This window comes from Ornithodoros turicata, unplaced genomic scaffold (assembly GCF_037126465.1).
Source record: "Ornithodoros turicata isolate Travis unplaced genomic scaffold, ASM3712646v1 Chromosome11, whole genome shotgun sequence".
In the NCBI taxonomy this organism is placed as follows: domain Eukaryota; kingdom Metazoa; phylum Arthropoda; class Arachnida; order Ixodida; family Argasidae; genus Ornithodoros; species Ornithodoros turicata.
Window position 1 is genome coordinate 934,544 of NW_026999295.1, and position 6,791 is coordinate 941,334.

General features: G+C 43.8%; 1 long non-coding RNA gene across 1 annotated transcript; it reads left to right on the top strand.

Annotated features, from left to right (window-relative positions):
- Positions 1-1,159: 1,159 nt before the first annotated feature.
- LOC135371480 (uncharacterized) lies at positions 1,160-2,905 on the top strand. Its single transcript, XR_010415624.1, has 3 exons — positions 1,160-1,303; positions 1,912-2,059; positions 2,144-2,905. It is a non-coding gene; the product is annotated as an uncharacterized LOC135371480 (long non-coding RNA).
- Positions 2,906-6,791: the final 3,886 nt, after the last annotated feature.

The window sequence follows — 6,791 nt, forward strand, 5'->3', positions numbered from 1 at the left end:
CTCAGAGAAGGTAAACACTGACATTTTGCAGTTTGTAAAACATTATATACAGAGTAGCGAAGTAATAAAAGTTTTCCTTACTGACACTTATGGGTGAAATACACCACAAATTCCAAAATCTTACAACAAAATTAACACAATTGAAAACAGAAAAAAAAATATGTTGCACACCTTATACTGCAGCCTCATTCACATTCTCTGATCCACGATCTCGGTGGTGGTAAGATCTTGAGGATTATTTATCTCTTATTCTTTACGCAGTAAATTCTTTCTTCTGCCTTCAGCAAGGGGACAAGAGAGACCAATTGCTTAAAATTTACTAAAATGAAATGTGAACATAGGCACACACAATGATCCTTCCTTGCATCAAGTAATTATTGTGAGCACTGCGTGCCAATAAGGATAAACTTTTATATGTGGCTCTCCTGTATTCATATTAATGTATCGGTAGTAGCTAGTGATAGCTCATAGCTAGTGATCAGGCAGGCATGGGCCTGTCTGACTGCCTACCTGCTTGGCTGGAAGCCATGGTTGGTGGGTGTTTTTGCATCTCTCTGGCATAAGCAAAGGTGTTAAAAATGCGAAACTCAAATACCAAATACATGAGCACAGCAGATGCATGGCACTATGCCTGGAGAATAGTGTCAAGGACTTTTAGTATCTGAGAGATAAATAGATTCTTTTCTGTTGAGAAACTGTTTGTCTATCAGTTGTGAACTGTTATACGCACTAAGATCCAGCACATGCCCCTTTTTTTATTTCTTTTTTGCCTGTAGACAACTGCAGATTATCAGTTTGTCGTTCGCAGTATATTTGAAATTATCACTGCAGAAACGTAGGGGCTGTAACCTTTCAGTGTACATGATGAACATTTCAAGCACCTGACAACACACAATTGTAGACACAGAGACGTACAGGCGAGTCCAGGACATCCTGTTGTCACCTGCACTCCTGAAGGATATCCCATTCCTGTCCTCACAAGAGCAGACATATGGGATTGGAGGCCTTTCACAGTGTCCTCATCCACTTCCTGCCGAAGTCCTACGCTTTTTCTGACGAGGGGATGGTGCTAGGTATGAAGTGTATGGACCCACGAGCAAGGAGCAAAGTCCAGCACGTTGACAAAGGGTATCATAAGAATGTAATGTACTCCACTTGTAGGACACAGTTGGCGATCATCCACTTCAACGAGAATGCAGACCGTGTCCAGTTGGAGAGGGAAGGCGCGAAGCAGTACCGTCTCAAGGCATTGAAGGTTAAGAAGACGTGGGTGCTGTACCTCTGAAGGAGAGTGCTAGCTATGGTATGTGCTGGTTGCATGCATCATGAATGAATCTATGTTGCAGTCGTTGAGTTTTAGTTTTATTTATTTGCCAACAATTACCACACTGTCCAGTTACACCAACGCTGGGTAACTTGAACCGAGATCAAGGGTTGCTAAAACGTAAAGTTAACACACAATTCTTTCTTTACAAATGCTAGATGGTCATGTGATGAACGTTTCAGTGACAATGACTCTTTTTAGTGATGAACAGTTATGTGTTAAATTCAAGTTAAGGGACCAGAGATCTTGGGTTGAAATGTAAATTGATGTTGGTGAAACCGTGCCTTCGCAACTTTCAGACAAGTGAGATAGGAGTAATATGGGAAAGGAACCTTCCTGAAATCCACTGTACATGTTACAAATATTGAGTCCCACAGTGAGATCAAATATTCAAATCTAGTATTAATGTCAGATCATTGGGCAAGGAATATCCCTCTGTCCATAAACACTTTGCTTCACCATTACCTATTTTTGAATTATTCAGCTGTGAGTGTCTCATCAAACATCCCGTTCAATGGGGAGCAGGACAATTTTCAGTGCATTGATCAGATAGTTTTCGTGCAAACTCCCATCTTCTTATTGGATAGATTATGCATCAGCCTTGATTGCTGAGGTGCTGACACGCATTCAGGAGCGCAGAAGGGAGTCTGGAGCTGTGGCAACTCTGCCAACGCGGTCATCAACATATGGTGAGAGGCCAAGCCTTACAGAAGCAGTCGTGAAGCATCAGGCAAGGTTTGTGCACACTTTTCCTACCATATATTGCTCACATACTGTCATGGCTTGATGTTGTTATATATTGTGAATTTTTATTTTTAGGTTCCAGAAATGAGGCTCCCACCTGCATCACACACTGAACGTTGAAACTAAGCTAAAAAAAGGCCCTTTTCAGGGCCACCACAAGGTTTATGCAGAGACAAGCGTTGCGTTATGAACCCACCAAAGTGCTCATTATTGTTTTTGGTCCAGCTGCATACACTTTTCTGAATTGTGTTGCTGATTCAAATGAACTGCTTTTTTTTTTAATTCCTTCTGTGGCTATTAATAGCATCTAATGAACCATATGCGCACCTGTGTGACTTTTATTGGAATTCCAGTTACAATTTCAGCGCACAGAGGACACACTAAGGATTCAAGAATATGGTGGTATCGGGCTCCGATATGCATATGATGGTAAGTTTTTTTATCTTTGTCTTAAATTTGTGTTTTTACTTTTTTCAGCACATCGAGCTCGCACTGCTCGTATGGAAGAAAAGAACCTGTTACCATCCTGTCAACATGAACCATAATGCCAGCTCCCTACATAGCAACTGAAAATATAGCAAGAATGAGGAAATAAAATGTACTAAATACAATCAGTTCTTGTTCGAAATGTTTAATATATGTATCAGGTTCAGAAAGCTTCCATATACACAAAACTGTGGCAATACACACACCGGCAATAACTCTACCCTCCATTTAGAAATAAAGCATAAATCCAGGCTAAAGGGAAAAAAAGCATAGGTTTTTTTTTCTTTGTAAACATAGGTAAAAAACATCGTACAAAAGAAACCTCGCTATGGTGAAGCTGGATAGACTATTCAAAATGTGTATTGCACCAGTACTTGTCCTCATTGTGGTTTGTACTTTCAAATGATTCTCAATGAAAATTGTTTACACATTCCAGTATGCGACCTAAGTCTGTACACTGCTCTTGAAGTGAAACAAAGGGTCCAAACCTTCGGAACTGTGCATGCACATATATGATGTACAGTATGACCTGCTCAATAATTTGTGACTTCGCTCTGCAACATTTCTTCACCATACGTGGTTATGGAAAGCAAACATCATGGAGGTGAAAGATGGAAGTCACTGAAAAGGTTAGCCAGCTGTAGGACCCAAACCCACATCTTCTGGGTTACTGTGACTGGTTTGTCCCTTCAGATGACGCACCCTGGAAGTCGCTGAGAAGGCGTGTTAGCTCAATTGGTAGAGCCCTGGACCGGTAATCCAGAACATATGGGTTCGAGTCCTACAGCTGACTAACCTTTTCAGTGACTTCCATCTTTCATCGTTAATTTCTTAGGCAACTTGAGGCCTTGTATGTGATTGTCCCTTCTATGTTGTTCCAGCCTCAGAACATCAGTTCTCTCTTGATCATGGAGGTTTTGATTGTGTATACAGTTACATCTTCTAATAGCAAAGCACCTTACATGAACATGCACAAACAACAATGACACTGATGAAGCCTAAAAATGAAAGCGTATATAATTAAAGCTATAACGTGTCCAGAAATTATATTTAAAGCGAGCATCAAAAGAGAAACGACCGCTACTTTTCAGCTACTTCACTAAGAAACAGGTGCTGCTAGTGAAGCAGTACCTATTTCTTCAGTAAGAAACAGGTAATGCTTCCACTAGCAGCTCCAGTTTCTTGGTGAGGTAGCTCAAAAGTAGCACTCGTTTTAGATAAAACCTCTGGACACGTTAATTAGAACAAACACCCTGCTGCACGAGTTGAATTTGAAAGGTGTTATGAAAAGTGAAGTATGTTACAATATATGACACATGGGAGATATGCCTGGTGTTACTCGTAGTATCCCGTATATGAAACTGACGGGAACAACGTCCTGATTCTTCGCACAGCACATCCTGGAATCTGCCTTCGGTTTCTTATCCCAAGGTATCCATGAATCCATGTTGTGAACGCGCAATACGCGCTGTATCGGAGACGTCTGTGTGAAACAATAATAAAGGAGACAAAATATTGATTTGCTTGACTAAGAGCAGCAAACTTTTAGTAACATACATCCATGTGCTCGAAACGAAAGTGGCACGAAATCACGACATTTACGACGTATGGGAAGTTTTAGACACAGTACCTATTGTCAGATGGCTCGAGAACACGCATGCGACGGTCATCCCGGCAAAACACTGGTGCATAAACAACCAGGAGCTCCCTCCGCAGACAAATGTCATTGAAGAGTGGGTGATCGGTGATACAATTGACCCCGGCACCCTCACAGACAGCCGACACCCGATCAACAGAACTGCAGCACCGGCGTTCATCGGGTTCCACTGGACTGCAGCGAGTGCAGAGGCATCTGTCCAAGTGGACAAATGTCAAAATGCTTAACAGTGCACAATCATCATGAGATATGATATGATCGGGATATGGCGTACCTGAAAGTGTCGTCGCTATCGGACGGCTCGCTTTCACTGGCTGCACCTTCACCTGCAGCACGACCTGCAGCAGGGTCAAGTGGTAGAGGGTCTGTTGAATAAGGGTCGTCGTCGAGCACAATTTCTTCGGAGCTGTAGTCCTCAGAATCGCTTGGAAGCGACGCGACGTCACTTTCGTATTCCGACGATTCCGACATTACGCTTGGTGTCTGCTGGCCGCCTCGCATCCAGATGCCCCGCGGCCCCACCGATCAGCTGTGCGGGAAGAAGCGCTCTCATTGGCGCTGTTGAGCGTGACGTTATCAAGGCGTTGTGGAGAGACGGTGGAGAGGGACCTCATTATGCGTCGTCTGCTCTCTCGATGTATTTCATTAGATTGCTCAGCATATACGCGACCTATTCACTTGGGGTTTTCGCTGCCCTTGTCAGAGGGCACTGAGAAATATTGTGGTACTGAAGTTCGGAATCGACCGAGATGGATGCGATAGTCCCTTTAAAAGTCACTCCTTCCGCCGCTTTGGTCAAATCGGCACTTTCTGGACCTCGCGGTGAATTTCAGTGTTTCGCGTGCAATTTCATGAGCTGTGTGCAGCCTAGCCATAAGCTCTGCCTTGTAATCGTCGGCTGTTGCGTAACTGAACGCTCTGAAGTTCCCAACGTCCGCATTTGGAACAATCGGATCTCTTCCGTGCAACAGGAAGAATGGAGTTTCGTTGCAGCTTCCGTGGACGGCAATATTGTATGAAAACATGGCGTATGGCAACCGCGAGTCCCAGTCGCGCTGGTCTCGAGCTACATGGTGGGACAAGATCTTTGCGACCGTTTGGTTGAGAAGCTCTACAGCACCATTACACGCAGGGTGATACGGAGTCGTGCTTAGTTTCTTTATGCCTAGAACGCTTGCAGACACCTTTCATTGAATCCGACAAGAAGTTCCTGTCCCTATCTGTCAACAACTGATTTGGAACCCCATGTCGCAGCACAACTTTTTCAACGAATTCCCTGGCAACGGTATGCGCCTTTTGATCCGGAAGCGCGATTGGCTCACTGTATTTGGTGAGGGTGGTCTGTGAAAGTTAGGATGTATTTGTTGCCCAATGTCGTGACAGGCAACGGGCCCATGATGTCCATTGCGGTTCTTTCAAATGGGTTCGTTACCTCTTCGAATATTTGCAAAGGTGCAGGCTACCTATGCTTTGGGTTTTACGCTGCAGACAGGACTCGTATTTTGGACAGTAGTTACGGATATCCCGAGTCATTCCCACCCAGTAGTAAAAGCGTTCTATCTTTCTCTTTGTTTTCTTGGTGCCAAGATGGCCAGAAAACGGGGCATCAATGGCAACGTCGCAACAAATCCTCTCTCAGGGACATCGCGACCATTATCCTGTCCAATGCCTCGTCTATGCGGCTGCGTCTCGGGAGAACAGATTGGGTCAAAGTCGCCATCTTGCCATGTATTTCGGCCCATTCCCCGCGTAAAACAACGGGGATCACCATCTTGTGGGACGGTTGTTGCCAACATCGCAAAATCTGCCACCTAGATTTGTACCGAAGTAGAAATTATCTGCAAACAATGTGCACCGAGCATGCTATTTCTCAAAATAGCCACTTCAAATCCGTATCCAATCCAGCGTGAGTTATGGCTGCCATCGCTCCTCAATGGGTGTGTGGATGTGTTCACGGTATTTCCAATCACTGCGGACGTACGATCCTGTGCGTTCTGTGCAGTTGTGTCTGTGGACTGTGATGTTCGTTAAATATCGTGATGCTCGCCAGCCAACTGAGGCTGCTTCGGATGATGTTTGAAGAAGGTGCCGAGCGTAACTCTACGACGACATTGTGCGAAGTGACTACATTTGTACATTCATGCCCGTCGTCCTGCGTATGTTGGCTAAAAGACTTCTTCGTTAGTGCACAGATTATGTTTTGTGATTGCCAATGAACGGCAGTACTTTAAGTAGGCAGCTTCGTTTTCGCTTTGGCAAGTGAAGATTGCTTTCTGTCAAAAGTGCTTTGTGAAACAATTTTCTTCTGCAACGACCCTGAAAGCTATGTTGCGAAGGTTTGCCAATGGAAATTGTTTCAAACGCTATTCGTAACTACAAATATTTTTGCGACTGAGTTGTGGAATAATAACACACAGTGTATGATAATGGTAGACTGGATTTATTTGCAAACATATATTTGGTAATCAGTTGTATTTGATAAGGCAAGTTGCATAACCACTTCGAATCCCTCGCAAGTACTCCATGAATCAATTTCAACCACCATGTAACTTTTCTCTTAAAAGTCTGGTTTGGAAATGG